Below are 17,538 nucleotides of genomic sequence, written 5' to 3'. Positions count from 1 at the left end.
AGCCACTGCATCCCAGTTCACACAGCCACTGTATCCCATTTCACACAGCCACTGCATCCCATTGCCCTCAGTCACTGCATCTCATTTCACTCAGTCACTGCATCTCATTTCACTCAGTCACTGCATCCCATTTCACTCAGTCACTGCATCCCATTTCACTCAGTCACTGCATCCTATTTCCCTCAGTCACTGCATCCCCTTTCCTCAGTCACTGCATCTACTTTCCTCAGTCACTGCATCCCATTTCACTCAGTCACTAGATCCCATTTAACAGTCACTGCACCCCATTTCACAGAGTCACTGCATCCATTTCCTTCAGTCACTGCATCCCATTTCACTCAGTCACTGCAGCTCATTTCACTCAGTCACTGCAGCTCATTTCACTCAGTCACTGCAGCTCATTTCACTTAGTCACAGCATCCCATTTCACTCAGTGACTGCAACCCATTACCCTCAGTCACAGCATCCCATTTCCATCAGTCACTGCATCCCATTCATCTCAGTCACTGAATTCCATTTCCCTCATTCACTGCATCCCATTTCCATCAGTCACTGCATCCCATTCCCCACAGTCACCGCATCCCATTCCCCACAGTCACCGCATCCCATTAACTTCAGTCGCAGCATCCCAATTCACTCAGTCACTGCATCCCATTTCCCTCAGTCACTGCATCCCATTTCCCTCAGTCACTGCATCCCATTTCCCTCAGTCACTGCATCTCCTTTCCTCAGTCACTGCATCTCCTTTCCTCAGTCACTGCATCCCATTCCACTCAGTCACTACATCCCATTTAAAAGTCACTGCATCCCATTTCACAGAGTCACTGCATTCCATTTCCTTCAGTCACCTCATCCCATTACCCTCAGTCACTGCATCCCATTTCCCTCAGTCACTGCATCCCATTTCCATCATTCACTGCATCCCACTTCACACAGTCACTGCATCCCATCTGCCACAGTCACTGCATTCCACTTCCATCAGTCACTGCATCCCACTTCCATCATTCACGGCGTCTCCTTTCCCTCAGTCACTGCGTCTCATTTCCATCAGTGACTGCATCCCATTTCTCACAGTCACTGCACCCATTTCAGTCAGTCACTGCATCCCATTTCCATCATTCACTGCATCCCATTTCACTCAGTCACTGCATCCCATCTCCCTCAGTCTCTGCATCCCATTTCACTCAGTCACAGCATCCCACTTCCATCAGTCACTGCATCCCACTTCCATCAGTCACGGCGTCTCTTTTCCCTCAGTCACTGCGTCCCATGTCCATCAGTGACTGCATCCCATTTCCCACAGTCACTGCATCCCATTTCCATCAGTCACTGCATCCCATTGCCCTCAGTCACTGCCTCCCATTGACCTCATTCACTGCATCCCATTTCAAACAGACACTGCATCTCCATTCCCAAAGTCACAGCATCTCAATTCACACAGCCACTGCATCCCAGTTCACACAGCCACTGTATCCCATTTCACACAGCCACTGCATCCCATTGCCCTCAGTCACTGCATCCCATTGCCCTCAGTCACTGCATCTCATTTCACTCAGTCACTGCATCCCCTTTCACTCAGTCACTGCATCCCATTACACTCAGTCAGTGCCTCCCATTTCCCTCAGTCACTGCATCCCATTTCACTCAGTCACTGCATCCCATTTCACGCAGACACTACATCCCATTTCCCTTAGTCAGTGCATCCCATTACCCTCAGTCACTGCATCCCAGTTCACACAATCACTGCCTCCCGTTTCACTGAGTCACTGCATCCCGTTTCACTGAGTCACTGCATCCAGTTTCACTGAGTCACTGAATCGCATTTGTTGTTTTCACTTGAATGCAATGGTCATGAATCTCCTCCAATGGCTGGTCATGTATTTCCAATGCAAAATTTTACCAAGTTTTGATTTTCAATTTTGATTACATGTGTCTCCTCTATTCTATAAGATGCTGCAATAAACTCAAATTTGATAAATCATAATTCAACCACCATTACCTACAGAGTTAATTTCATCAAACAGATCCAATTAGAATTGTCACATTCCCAAATCCTGATTCAAGGTTTTCTCATTATGGGCCACGTGGTTAAGAAAAAAGACACTTAGAATCAGAGAGATGTACAGTTGGGAAACAGATCCTTTGGCCCAATTTGTCTCTGTTGACCAGATATCCTAAGTTAATTTAGTCCCATTTGCCAGCATTTGGCCCATATTCCTCTCAACCCGTCCTATTCATATACCCATCCACATGCCTTTTAAACGTACAAGCCTCCACCACATCCTCTGGCAGCTCATTCCATACATGCTGTTCGCTCTATCCACGTCCCTCGTAATTGTATAAACTTCCATATGGTCAGCCCTGAACTCCAAAGTTCCAAGAAATAGCTGCCTGTTCAAGCCCACGGTATACCTCCAACCTCCGATGCTCGTAACATCCTTGTAGATCTCTCTGAACCCTTTCAAGTTTACAACATACAACAAGACGGCACAGAATAGGCCCTTCGGCCCTCAATGGTGCGCCGACAACTTTCCTCTCGCAAGGAGACCAAAATCGATTGCAGTATTCCAAAAGCAGCCGAATCAATGACCTACATGGCTGCTAAGTGATCTCCCAACTCCTATACTCAATGCACTGACCGATAAAGGTGAGCACACCAAATGTCTCATTCATATCCTTTCTACCGGTGGCTGTACTTTGATGGAACTACGAAACTGCACTCCAGCGTCTCTTTATTTAGCAACACTCCCCACAACCTTCAGTGTATACGTGCTGCCCTGATTTGCCTTTCCAAAAGGGAGCACCTCACATTTATCTGACCTCAACTCCATCTGCCACTCCTCAGTTTATTGGCCCTTGTCAATGTCCCATTGCATTCTGAGGTGACCTTCTTGGCTGGCTACTACACCTTGAATCATTGGGAAACTTACTAACCACACCTTCTATTTTCATATCCAAATCATTGCATCACTTCAACTCCCCCTCCCACACCCTGGACGACATGTCCATCCTGGGCCTCTTCCAGTGTCACAACCATACCACCCAGAAAGTAGAAGAGCAGCACCTCATATTCCGTCTCGGGAGCTTCCAACTCAATAGCCTCAATATGGACTTTGCCACCCTCAAAATCTCCCCACCCGCTAGCCTCATCCCAAGACTAGTTCCTCCCCTCATCCCTGCCTCCATGACCTGTCCGCCTTCTCTCCCACCTATCCACTCCTCCCACCTCACTGACCAACTCCCACCACTGCTTGGAATTATTATTCTTTTCACACTTCATCAGCTCGACGTGATTTCTAAAATCTATTTTCCAATTGTTGGAAAAAGTGAGATAAAGTAAAAGAAGTTACATTCTTACCACTCGGGAAATCTCTGAATATTCTTCTGTTGAAAGGCCGCCAAGGAACGATGCAATTCTTGTGTCACAAACGCTGTGAGGGAGACATCTTTTTCGGTTCCACTAACTCCACCCTCAGGAAGACAAACCCACATAACATATCTAGCGACTTAAAGCATACTCTATTGTTGCCCAAGGTGGAGAGCTGGATGAACACAGCAGGCCAAGCAGCATCAGAGGAGCAAGAAAGCTTGTGTTTCGGGACGAGACCCTACTTCAGAAAATTGGCGCTGGAGAATCCAAGATGACAAGGTGTAAAGCCGGATGATACTGCTTGGCCTGCTTTGTTCATCCAGCTTTACACCTTCTTATCTCAGATTCTCCAGCATCTGCAGTTCCTACTGCCTCTATTGTTGCCCTTTCACTTTACTGAACTAATATGAGCCAGTAGTTTTGTTTAGGCCCATGTAATCTTACAGTTATTGGCCTGTACAAAATCCTGAATTAATTTTGATCGACTGACAGGAGGAGAGATGAATTTTATAGAAATTTTTGTTTTCTACCAATTTGCAGAGGGCATTGTGGGCGATTGGAGGACAGTGTTATTATCCTCCAGGTCTGCGGACTGCATCGTTACCAACTTGCCCATTTGTATATACATACAATATTCATTATGTACCAATGAAACATAATAAACCAATACTGCGTACTAAAAACAACCCTCACATATCAATGGAAATTTAATATTTATCACAGAGCTTGAAGGATTGAATTCAATGATACAAAGCAAAAACCAGTGAAGATGAGTGCAGTTGGTCAGCACTTTTGCCTCTAAGTGGAGGTTTGCAGTTTGAGGCCACCCAAGAACAAGCAAGTTCTGTCTAACTCCAAGGGCAGCACGGTGGCTCAGTGGTTAGCACTGCTGACTCACAGCGCCAGGGACCCAGGTTCGATCCCACCGTTGGGCGATCTTCTGTGCGGAGTTTGTACATTCTGCCCATGCCTGCATGGGTTACTGCTGGGTGCTCTGGTTTCCTCCCACAGTCCAAAGATGTGCACGCTAGGTGTCTGGGCCATGCCAAACTTGCCCATTGTGTTTAGGGATGTGTAGATTAGGTGTGTTAGTCATGGGAAATGTAGGGTTACTGAGGAAAGGGTCGGGGGATGAGTCAGGGTGAGATGCTCTTTGGAGGGTGGCCGTGGACTTGTTGGGTCAAAAGGGGCTTGTTTCCACACTGTAGGGATTCTATGATATGGAAGTATCTTTTGAAGTAGGCATTCATGGGTATGCTGTAACAGAGACCTTGAAATACTGCACAACAAATATTTGGAGATAGACTGTCAATTCAGACATAGCATCAAAAAAGGTCATAGAAGTTGTCACCGATATAAAGCAGGATTGATGAAAATCCAGCAGGAAATGGTGTCAAAAGGCTCAGTATCTTTTATTCACCTCCAGTTATTTTGTCCAAGGCACTGGATGCTGGCAGGATTGAAACATTTAAGAAATGCTTCACAAATCACATATAAGGACCTGCACATCTTTGAACAATGGGAGGAAACTGGCAGAAGCCCCTCGCAGACGCGGGGAGGACGTGTCAATTCCACACAGATAGTTACCCAAGACTGGAATCTCAACTGGCTCCCCAGTGCATGAGCAGCTCTAACCACTGAGCAACTACCTTGCCCAGAAGGGGTTTTATAAGCGCATACATTATTTCCATTAATAGTTGGGGTAAGACAGATCCAATCCTCTATGTCCAATCAAAATAACATCTTGTAGATATCATGACAACAATCATAAATGATTTTGAATAAGTAAATCAAAAAAATTGAAATAGTTTCCAAGCCTAAATACTCAATATGGTGCATTTAAGATGAATAGCGCAACAACAAAAAGGCCATATTTTATGTGACCATCGGTAACACTTGAAAACTTGCAACAATATAGTCACCAGGAGAGATCTGGACTGGCTTGATGATGCACTCCTTCATACACTGCAATGAAACTCCAAAGATCACAAATTCTCCTTCAATACCGTGTTATAACAGTGACTGCATCAACCTGTGTTTATGGGCCTGACTGGAAGCCCACACAACATGCATAAACAAAAAAATAATCTAAGGTGATAGGTGAAATAAATGTATGTATGCAACGTCTTTGAAAAGCAATCATTTCTAGCGGATGCAAGCCCATAAGGAATCTCGTTTCGCAGATTATATTCATTTGCACTACAGTTCACGCCAGTCAGAATCAGTTTTCGTTTCATGACAGATAACTAAAATGTCCAAAACAATGAACTTTGTTTGATCAGAAGATTTTAAGTAAGGACTATGTCTTGTGTGAGCTGACGGCATTCGGGGATGGAGAAGGTACACTCACTGCTGGCATCTTGACACCATTGAATGAGCAAGCGTGGACGCAAAGGTTGTAACAGGTAACAATTGGACAGGCAATATCTTTTGAGCTCCTTCCCAGCAGGCCTGTCATACTCTCAAGCTGTGCCAGACCCTCACTTACTCCACCTTACGTACTCTGCCTTTTTCTTTTCGACAAGAAGCACCTCTGTACCAGTCATCCAAGGCTCCGAAATCTTACCCCTTCTTACCTGTCTCAGAGGAACAAATTTATACATCACTCGCAACAACTGCTCCTTGAACAGCTCCACATGTCTGCTGTGCCCTTTCTGTGGAACAATTGCTCCCAATCTGTACTTCCCAACTCCTGTCTGATAGCATCATAGTTTCCTTGACCCCAGTGAAATATCTTCCCCTTGTAACTGCTCCTTTCCCTTTCCATGGCTATGGTAAATGTGAGGCTGTTGTGGTCACTGTCGCCAAAGGGCTCTCCCACCACGATATCTGACACCTGTCCTGGCTCATTGCCGAGCACCAAATCCAAAATGGCCTCCCCCCTCGGCCTGTCCACATACTGAGTAAGGAAACCCTCCTGAACACACCTGACAAAAACGGCTCCATCCAAACCATCTGCACTCAGGAGGTTTCAATCTATATTGGAAAAGTTGAAGTCACCCATAACAACAACCCTGATACGTTTGCACTTTTCAACAATCTGCCGGCCAATGAGTTCTTTGATCTCCCTACTGCTATTTGGGGTCCGTAGAAAACCCCCAGTGAGGTGACTACTGCCTTGCTGTTCCGAACTTCCACCCATACTGACTCAGTCGACAAACCTTCCTTGGCAACATCAGCCCATACCACCTCGGTAGACGAGTCCTCAGAGGTTGTTTCAGCCGCTGTTATACTGTCCTTGACCAACAAAGCCACACCTCCCCCTCTTTTACCACCTTCCCTGACCTTAATCAAAGATCTAAACCCTGGAACCTGCAACATCCATTCCTGACCCTGCTCTATCCATGTCTCCGAAATGGCCACAACATCGAAGTCCCAGGTACCTATCCAAGCTGCAACCTCACCTAACTTATTCCGGATACTCCTGGCATTAAAGTCGTCACACTTCAATCCAGCTTGCTGTCTGCCAGCACACTCCTGTGATAGTGAGGTCCTGACCATGTCCTCCCTACGCTCATCCTCCTGTGTACTAGGACTACACCTCAGTTTCCCATCCCCCTTCTGAGCTCGTTTAAATCCACCCGAATGGCACTAGCCAATTTTCCACCCAGGATATTCGTGCCCCTCTGGTTCAAGTGGAGACCGTCCTGTTTGTACAGGTCCCACCTTCCCCAGAATGAGCCCCAATTGTCCATGTACCTGAAGCCCTTCCAACTGCATCATCCCTGCAGCCACGTGTTCAGCTGAAATCTCTCCCTGTTCTTTGCCTCGCTATCACGTGGTACGGGTGACAAACCAGAGATGACCACTCTGCTTGTTCTAGCTCTCGGCTTCCACCCTAGCTCCCTCAAATCCTGCCTGACATCCCTATCCCTCTTTCTACATATGCCGTTGGTGCCTATGTGGACCACGACTTGGGGCTGGTCACCCTCTCCCCTCAGGACCCGAAAGAGACGATCCGAGACATCACAGACCATGGCACCTGGTAGGCAATACACCAATCGTGAGTCTCTTTCGTTCCTGGCAAATCTTCTATCAGTCCCTCTAACTGTTGAGTCCCCAATGACTATCACTCTCTTCCTGTCCCCCCGCCGTCCCTTCTGTGCAAGAGGGACAGACTCGGTGCCAGAGATCTGCACCCTACCGCATGCCCCTAGTAAGTAGTCCCCCGGAACAGTATCCAAAACGGTATACTTGTTTTTCAGGGGAGCAACCACAGGGGATTTCAGGGGAACGACCACAGGGGAAGGTTGGTCAAGCTACACCGGGTAAACGTACATTTTTGGCTGAAGAAACATGTGTTTCAGTGTGAGCTAATGGAAGAAGCCATGGAGTCAAAGCTAAACATTTCGACAATAAGACAACCATTCTTAAAAGCAGCAGAGAGCATGAAAAAGAAATGAGCGGCTTTCATATCCACTTAAAATTTATGTGGAATATCAGATGGAATTTTCTTATTGACTCCATTGTGCAATCATGTCAATCTAAAAATGTTAACTGCATTCATTAATACTAACCAGAAACGGACTTTGTAGTAAATGGTTTGACGATTTTCTGGATCTGGAACATCCCTTTTCCTTCTCCAACGAAGATCGTACCAACCTATGGTACCAAACTGTGAGTCAAACGGACACGACTCGTAATCTTTAAATTCCTCATCAAAACAGTCTAATCGTATGGTTCTGTGCAATAAAAGAGAAAGAATAAACATGTTTCCCACAATTTTGCTGATGTTTACGAACAGAATGCACAAATTCAAAAAGTTTGAGCTGGTATGTTTGCTTCCTCCAGCCTGTTTAAACTGTTCCATTCAATGTGAAATTTGTGATACGTTTTAGCACACAGGTCTATTTGATCTGTGCCACCACCTTCTATTCGTCATACATGCTTTCCCCACCTTCCTGTAATACATTCCTTGAAGTGTTCAATGAGATTTTGATTTTAAATCTTATCGTCATATTCTTTTGATTCTCAAGCATCAATGAATCTGATGTTGCCGCCATTCCATGCAGTGCATAGCACGTCAAACAGGAGTCTTACTCTTGCCATGAGCACTGAGGTAGTACGGGATCATAACTGTCTCACAGTTCAGAAAGAAATTCTACATATAGGGCTATGTAGAGTCATGCAGTTAATTTTATTTGACATGCTATTTCTTTTCTTCACAAATATGCTGGATTTAAAGTGATCTTCACCCTCATTTAAAATGAATCCAATATCCAACCATCTGTAAAACAAGCATATCCAAATTTTCGTTTGAGTTTAGTGTTTCACAAATATATTACTTTTTTAAAAATTATATTTGAGTCAACATTAACATTTCATTCCCTGACAGCGGGTGAACTTACTTTTGAACTCCCATTTTCCTTCGGTATTAACGGAGAGGTGAGCCTTTTTGCAAGCACCGAAAGTCTCCACCAGTTTACGCTAAAACTTGCGGAACTGTAAGTTTCACAAATATGTTCCTATTAAACACTAATTCCTATTGAAGCAGTATGAAACTAAATTCATTCAACTGGACAGCAAAAACGGTCAAGATTTTAAAAGCAAGTTACCATTTTGAAGTCACTCTTCGAACTAAATTCCATCTTGGTGTGTGAGAGTCCATAGGTTCCTCACTCTCAACGAACCAGTCAAACTGTCATGCAATTACTGAAACACACAGACAAAAAACATCAATGTTAACGGTCACGAAGATTTTGAGAGTGATTTGGAATTCGTACTCAATACCCCCTGGGGAAAATCTGTTCCAATCTGGATAGTACTCACTTATTACCATCCCACCTACCTTCCCCAGCACCTCCTCCCCCTCCACACTATTTGTTTCTGAGCTCCCTTCCACCCTCCATTTCTCAGGAAGGGTCCTGACCCAAAACCTCAACTTTCCTCAGCCTCTGATGCTGCCTGCCCTGCTGTGTTCCTCCAATGTGTTATCTCAGACACCAACATTGGCAGTTCTTACTATCTGGATAAATCATTCTCACCTTGTAACAAGTGATTTTAGGAATCACTTAAACACTCAAAGTACTCACAGTCAGTGTCCCATTTCCTTGACCAGTCAATTTGATGTGAATCTTTCTTCCAAGCGGAAGCTATAACAACAATTATATTTGAGAATCAAACTCTTAATTGCATCACCAATATTTCCTTGTCTGTTTGAAACATAAGATAATGAAATAATCATGGACAGATTGGCCAACAGTGTAATTTAATGCGTGTTACAACCATTGAAGTGATCTTTAAAAAGCTGTTGTCATACAACACACCACTTTTTGAGATGCAGTGATGAACAAACTTCCTGAGACGCAAATAATATATGCCGAATTAATTCCAAAGAATACCTTTACAATTAAAAAGAAGCTAAAAATTTCTTTACATTGTCATGCTTGTCAGATTGCTATTAGTCAATGGAAATCGTGCAGAATAATTATTTATTCCCAGATGAAAAGGAAGCGTATACATTTCATTTTCACATCTTATCCAAGAGAGAAAAAAAAACACCTTCATGAATGCATTGTCAAACAAGAAGACTCACAAAAAAAGTCATTTGGCCCATTGAATTTCCTCCATCATTCGGTGAGATCATGGTTGATCTCATTACATTTATCACGACACACCATTTCCACCAAACCCTCCTTATAGCTAATACATTCCGATCCAAGTAACATCCCGGTAAATCTCTGTTTCTGTGCCATGCCTTGTCTTTCTAAATATTTTTTCAGTCATCTACAAATTTAGCCACAGCACATGCACCTCTTTCCTCCAAGTCATGAAAAAACAAGCACAAGAGCTGTGGTTCCTTCAGCGCGACCTCATTTCTTACTGACAAACCAACCCTGGCATCTCTGTCTATTTGTATCGGAGATAATGGGAACTGCAGATGCTTCAGAATCCAAGATAACAAAGTGTGGAGCTGGATGAACACAGCAGGATGAAGACACAGAAGTAGAAGGGTCTCGGCACAAAACGTCAGCTTTTCGCTCCTGAGATGCTGCTTGGCCTGCTCTGCTCATCCAGCTCCACACTTTCTTATCTCTGTCCATTTGCCTGTTCTTTCTATCGGACATGAATCATTGGCTATTTCGTTCCCAACACTTATCCCCTAACAACCATCTCTCTGTGATACCCAGAGTGATGTATCTGTCAATTTCAATCTGCTCCACAAACTCATTCACTTTGTTTCATACACTCCCTGCAATTCAATACAAGATCTTCAGTCTGGCATTTACAGCCACCCTTCTTATCTGCTGCAGCTGAAGTGAGACTCCTGACCATTTCCATACTTTTTGTCCTATTACTTGCTCTGGCAACTTTGCTGAGCACTTACCAGCTTCTAACTCTTTCCACAATTTTCCATGCAACTGAGCTCACCCGCTCCACACTTTTTATTTTAACACCCTACCCCAAGACCGAGCCCTGTATTTTGCCAGGATACTTGTCCCAAAATGATTCTCATCGAGCCTATAACACCAAGAATGACTCCCTCCTTCCCTGTACCGATGCCAATGTCCCATGAATTCAAACACATTTCTGCCAGGCCACCATTTAAACAATGCATTTGCATCTATAATTATGCTCACACCGTGCCAAATTGCTCAGATAATAATCCAGAGATTATTACCATTCTGGTTCTGCTTTCTCATTCAGCACCTCGGTGCTCATAATCCCTCAGCAGAACCGCTTTCCTCTTTCTTCCATATCAATTCTACCTGTGTGTACCACAATAGCTGGATTTCTACTCCTCCCACTTCAAGTTCCTTTGTAGCCGAGATGGAATATCCTGAACCTGGGCACCAGGCAGGCAACACGACTTTTGAGACTCTCGATCCTAGTCACAACGAACAGTTTTCATTCCCCAAACTACACTACATCTGATTATAACTACATTTCACTTTTTATCCCCTCCTGAATGTCCCCCCTGTACCACTATCGTCAGTTTACTCATCTTCCCTATACCCTGCACTCTCATCCACACACGAAGAAAGAATCTCAAAGCTGTTAGATAAGATCAAAGGCCAAGGTTCCTTCTGCACTACATTCTGGATCCTTCCACCTGCCCTGTTCTTTGTCACAGTCTCACGTCTCTGGCCACTGACCGAGTTTCAGCTAGTTAATCTAAGATGTGTGACTGCCTCCTGAAGCAGAGCAATCCCTGCTAACTCTGCCCAACACGATTTGTTGATTGGTCAAAACTGAGATTCCAGTTCATCAACCCTGAGCTGGAGTATGGGGTCTGACCACTCCGCCTTCATGTAGGTATAAATCATCATCTGGCCTGGCATCTCCATTTCAATTACTTCGATCTTAATTTGATTTGAAAACATTCTGGTCTTTTAGTTTGTAGCCTGCAAATATTTCTCCGATTTACTTTCAATCTGAAAGCTACCGATAATAGATTCTTAAACCAGAAGCGATCACCAACGAATGAGCCTGATTCACCCTCCGGGTCCCTGATTCTGGCTTCAATTTACTCTGTCTCAAAAAAAAAATGCTTACAAACTATCAGGCAAAAAAAGCAAGCAAATGGCACCTCTTACACTCTGCACTGACTTACCGCATTGCCACCAAGTTCCCCAAAATATATATTCACTTGGTGCATTTCACTCGAGATGTGATCTCTCCTTCCAGAACGTGCAAAGCATACTGATCCAAAGCAATATACTACCTTCAAAACCTCAGCTCTCAGCTTATTACTTTTGAGTATATTCTCAAATGCTTTCTCCAAGTCCAAACACAACACATTTACTGGTTTTCCTCTATTAATTCTCCTTCCAAAACTTCCTCCAAAAACCCAAACAAATTAGCCAGACACAATTTCTCTTTCAGCAGGCTGTGGTGATTCTGTTTGATTAGATTCTGATTTTCCAAATGTCCTGCTATTATTTTCTTCACAGTTGATTGCCACCTATTTCCAACAATAGATGTTAGGCTGGTTCGGTTGTAGTTATCTGCTTTTTGCCTCTCTCCTTTTTAAATAGGGATATCACATCGGCATTTTTCCAGCCCTCAGATGCTTCTCTCGAATCTAAAGCTTTTTGGGAAATTACAATCAACGCATACACCGACTCTGAAGCTCATTGTTTAGAATCCTAGAAAGTAAACCATCACGGCAAAGAGTCTAAGCTGCTTTCACTCCATTAGATTGTCTACTGCTCCTTCTCTCATGGTACTGATGGTGTGGTAGTGATGTGTTTAATTCCTCCCTGTATTCTTTACTAATAAGGGGATCCTTGAAGTATCTTCCACTGGAAAGACGACCCTTCTCTCATTGTCGTTGTTCCTTGATTTAAAAATTAACCTGGCCATCTCAGCCGAGCATATAATTAATGGCATTACCTCTGAAACCTTCTCTGCTAAAGTGTTCAATAGATTGCTACAACCTGAAACATGTAATTCTCCCCCTAAATTAATAGGCAACCAATTTGAAAATGTGGCCTCTGGTCGCAAAATCTTTGACAAATAGGAGTAATCTCTACGGATATACACTATCAAGTCTCTTAAGAATCTTAAATGTTGAAAAAATAAGATTTTTTAAAATCTTATAAACGCCAATGAATGTCGTCCCAGCCTGCCCAACATTCTTACGCATGGCAATTCCCTCTGCCATTTCCGAAATCAACCCAGTCAACATGAGGTGTACGGCCTCCGCAGCATTCACTCTGTGGCCGTACATGACTTTAAGTTACCATCCTGCTGCTACTTCTCGACTTCTATTTGTGATGCAGTCCTCTGTCCATCCTAACAAACTACTCTTGAACACATGGGCTCTTTTCTTTTGAGACACCTTATGAGCTGTACCTTATCAAATGCTTTGTTGAAATCTCAATGGACTACATCAACTGGTGGTCCTTCATCAGTAATGTTTGTTTCCTTCTCAAAGCACTGTAGCAAGTTTGTCAAGTATTATTTCCCCTTTATAAAAGGATGTTAACTCTGTAGGATGTTATAGCACACTAAGTACCCTGTTATTTCATCTTTCATTGCCGGCATGAACATCTACCCAGGTTGACCTAAATTGGCAATACTGGCTTGCTATTTTGTCGAAGTATCTTTGAAATAATGGTGTTATGTTCACAATCTTTCAATCCTCTGAGAATTTTCCACAAACTAAGGATTCTTGGAAGATTATCATCAGTGCCTCCATTGTATCTGTAGCTGCATTGTTCAACATGAGAGGATACAACTCATCATACCCCTTGGATATTTTCTCTACTGATTGGAGTCATGTTTGGAATTCTATGCAGTGACATTCATTTTTAACAGTTTGCGAAATACTACCAGGAACAGAAATTGTGATCCAGCTGCAACTAAGCGATAGCTTTCAGCACAGAAGAAGGTATTTGAATTCATTATGACCCGAATCACTCCTGAAAAGGGCAATACAATTTGCCTCAGTCCATAATGTTCTTTCTCGAACATCCTGAGATGTATTATCTGTATTTCTTCAAATTTACCACAGATTCTGTTTCAATCACCCTTTCAGCAACACGCATGACAACATTTCGGCATTCTTAGTCCCCCTGTAGCCTCCGTTGCACGTGTGCATTGTTAGACGATTATTTGTTTGTGTGCCTGCTTTTTTGCTCAAATGGTTAAAGGTAAGTTGGTGTTCTTTTGTCATCAGAGCTATTGCCTCCTCATTCTCATCTTCCTTGTTTTATCCCTCTGCTGGAATATTTAATTTGTTGACATATCTGAAATATGTTGTTGAATGGATTGGGTTTTGTAACATTGCATTCCCCATAGACCATCTACCGATACTGTTGCTTGTTCTAACAGTTATTATCTTGCAGAGTGGAAAATGCAGTTTGAAAGCAATGGAACATTATTGATGAAGAAGTTGATGCATAAATTGCTGCGATCTTCCAAACTACAAACTCACCCACAATTCTTTCTCGGTCAGAGCATTATGCCGGCGCAAATGAATCGTGTTCTCAATGGGACTTCCAAAACCATGGAATTGAATTTGCATGTTGATTTCTTCTTCCCTCTTCAGAAATGCAATGTCGTATCGTGATGAAGCTTCCAAGGCAATGATTGTGTCCTTCAATGAAGGGAAAAGTGACTTTTAGATTCATGGAAATATTTCAGTACTTCCACATACATGAAATACAAACATTCTCCCTGCATGCTGACCCAAGTCCGCAAGACTAGGGCATGACCCAGTCTCATTTTATCGTATCTTTCCGATTTTACATGCCACGGGATAATCATTCAGGTGTAACAGAAATGTTGATCATGGAAATTTATCACCGTTTTAATAAATAATGGCAAATTTTCAACATCTTGCAAGTGTATGAAGGCTCAATCTCATGACACCTTGCCTGCTGCACAAAGACATTCCTACACTGCTTTGAGTGTTAGGGCTCAACCAAAACACAATCATTACACAAATGCATCAACACGCTACTTTCAATAGGATCTGGCGCAGGCTTGGAGGGCCGAAGCGCCTGTTCCTGTGCTGTAATTTTCTTTGTTCTTTGACCAGATAAAAAGCAAAAGGGAGGTGTAGAACAGTCATCAAGGGAACAAGAGTCCCTGTGGACGCACTAACGTCAACCAGGCCAACATCCCCAGCACTGAGGCACTGACCATCCTCGATCAGCTACAATGGGCTGGACACTTCATCTGTATGACTGACACGAGACTCCCCGCATGTTCTCATCCCAGCTTCAAAACAGCAGGCGAGACCCAGATGTGCAGAGGAAGCACTCGGTGATAAACTCAAGTCCTCAATGGCGAAGTGCGACATTCCTGCAGACACCTGGGAATCGCCGGTCTCAGACGGCCGAAAGCCTGAAGAGCACCTGGGAAGGCATCAAACACTTTGCGGCTTGCTTTTGGAAGCAGCGGAAGCCATGCAGCCACACCAACACCTCCCTCACCCCTTCCCACGACTGCCTTCTGCCCCGAGTGCAACAGAGCCGACGGTAGCTGCATCGGTCTGTGCAGCCGGCGATCAATTCAGCCTGAGAGTGGGAGAGTGTCATCCATATCTGCGAGAAACCACCATGATGATGATGATGTATAGTGTGCAGGGGCATCTCGTCACAGCAAATCAGAGAACAAATACAGGGCAACAGAACACTGGTGACCAAGATTAGGATGAGGGAGAATCTCAAAATCTTCTGCAAGTGTCTCAGAGGGAAAGAGAAAACCCAGGGAAAACCAGGTCTCATTAGGGATGAAGAGGCAAATGAACGGTTTGAACTGGAGGGCAATGTCAGGTGTTAAACGAGAATTTCACATCAGCTTTTCCATGTGAGAAGGAGCACACAATTCTCGGACAGAATTAACAGAGACTGGGGAGATGTTCGGTGTTTTGGTGAATTTAAAATTGGACAAATCCCAGGTTTGGATGAGGTGTATGCCACGATGCCCAGGGAGATGAGAGAAAAAATTCCACTCGCCCTCATACAGAGCTTTCAAAAGTACCAAAGGACTGGAGAACAGGTAACATAGTTCCACTTATCAAAATGCGTGACAAGCATAAAGCAGAGTATTACAGACCGGTGAGTATCACATCAGTAGATAGGAAAATCTTGGAGAAAATTCTGAACGGCAGACGTAATTTCCATTTCAAGAAGTGGGGTCTGATCAGCGACCGTCAGCATAGCTTTGTCAGAGGGAGGTCACGCCTCACAAACTTAGATGATTCTTTCAAAGAGGTGACAGAGTGTGCAGATGGGAGTTGATGTAGTGAAAATAGATTTCAGCAAAGACTTGGACAGGGTCCCAAATGGGAGCGTGGCAAAGAAGGTAAAGCTCGGGGGGTCCAGAAAAATACAGCAAGTTGAATCCAAAGTTACAGATTGGTCAAATGGGCAGGTCAACGGTAGATGGAATGTTAACCCTGATCAATAAGGCAATTTGGACAAACTAACAAGGCAAGGAATCATTCAAAGAAATGCCAGGACACTAGGAAGATCAGAGGAATGGTGTGATCTTGGGGTGCTTGTCCACAGATTCCTGAACATGGAATGGCAGCTTAAAGGGACAGTTCAGAAAGCATATGGCTCAAGAGCTGTGCAGGACTTTTGTTAGGCCCCAGCTGAAGTGCTCAGTGCAGTTCTGGTCTCTCCATTATAGAAAGGAGGTGTTTGCATTTGAGCATGTGTGGAGGACATTCATCAGGATGTTCTGAGGGGGTGAAGCATTTTAACTCTTGGGAGAGTCTGGATACGTTTGCGTTAGCAATAACTGCCAATGCTGGAGTCTGAGATCACACAGTGTGGAGCTGGGGGAACACTGCAGGCCAGGCAGCATCACTGTTGCCGATCTCTGATTAAAAGTCTAGGCCTGAAACATCAGCTTTTGTGCTCCCGAGATGCTGCTTGGCCTGTTGTGTTCAGCCAGCTCCACACTTTGTTCTCTTGGATTCTCCAGCATCTGCAGTTCCCATTGTATCTAGCATCACTGTTTTATCTGGATAAGGTTGGCTTGTTTTCTTTCGAGTAGAGAAGGTTGAAGGAGGTCCTGAAAAAATTGTTTAGATTAATATGGGTATAGGCGAGGTAAAAAGAAGGTCCATAATGGGGTCGGTCGGGGGGCGGTGGTGGTAGAAAAGAGATACATACATTTAAGCTAAAAGCTCAAGGACAATGCCAAAAGGAAAAGTGATGCACAGGCAAAGTGCATGTAAGAATTTAACCAAGGATTAACACCATTGAAGAACTGGTATTTGTGCCAATGCACCAAACCTGCAGATGAAAATGCAGTGTCCAGTTTGATTGCAAACTGCAACAACCACCAGTTAGTAACATGATCAGTGGAAATATCTGAATGCCTGTTGTTGTGATCTCAAGCATTTACCTGCGTCGAGTGAAATCCACCACCATAGTTCTGTTGCATCGTTAGCCACCTCGCAATCGGTGTTGCATAGTCAATATCATTCCTTGACAATGCTTGAAGCAAGGCATAAGCAGTGGTTTCCACAGTCATCGCAGAAGCCTGTGCTGCTTCAATTGGATACGGCTTCTCGTCCTCCAACAATGGAGGCTTTCCAGGAACCAACATCAGAATCTGTCATTTGAGAAAGGGATTAGCTGAGAATAAAGTTTACATCATATAGATTTTTGTTTGCATTTCACCAACACAACAATGGTTTTCTGGTCAAGATCCACCATTGTCTCACCACTGATGTCTATAACATGCTCCATACTTCCCGC

At 43.9% G+C, this 17,538-nt stretch overlaps 1 protein-coding gene and 1 long non-coding RNA gene across 3 annotated transcripts in view; both read right to left on the bottom strand.

Annotated features, from left to right (window-relative positions):
• The window catches only part of LOC132209457 (uncharacterized), a 445,383-nt gene that overhangs the window by 115,322 nt on the left and 312,523 nt on the right, over positions 1–17,538 (bottom strand). Inside the window, exons 1-5 of one of the 2 annotated variants that reach the window (XR_009445536.1) lie at positions 14,253–14,386; positions 8,926–9,022; positions 8,719–8,812; positions 7,888–8,052; positions 3,359–3,471 (exon numbers count right to left, since the gene is read on the bottom strand). The exons of the other annotated variant lie outside the window; for it this stretch is intronic. The gene's annotated coding sequence lies outside the window, so the exon portion shown is untranslated. Of the gene's footprint in view, positions 1–3,358; positions 3,472–7,887; positions 8,053–8,718; positions 8,813–8,925; positions 9,023–14,252; positions 14,387–17,538 lie in introns of those variants that run through there. 2 annotated transcript variants of the gene reach the window in all.
• Positions 17,330–17,538, bottom strand: part of LOC132209458 (uncharacterized) — a 59,414-nt gene continuing 59,205 nt past the window's right edge. Inside the window, exon 3 of the long non-coding RNA XR_009445538.1 lies at positions 17,330–17,392. This is a non-coding gene — a long non-coding RNA (uncharacterized LOC132209458). The remainder of the gene's footprint in view (positions 17,393–17,538) is intronic.

Source organism: Stegostoma tigrinum, unplaced genomic scaffold (assembly GCF_030684315.1).
Source record: "Stegostoma tigrinum isolate sSteTig4 unplaced genomic scaffold, sSteTig4.hap1 scaffold_96, whole genome shotgun sequence".
In the NCBI taxonomy this organism is placed as follows: Eukaryota; Metazoa; Chordata; class Chondrichthyes; order Orectolobiformes; family Stegostomatidae; genus Stegostoma; species Stegostoma tigrinum.
The sequence above is the reverse complement of the archived record's forward strand: the minus strand, read 5'-3'. Positions and strand labels throughout refer to the sequence as shown.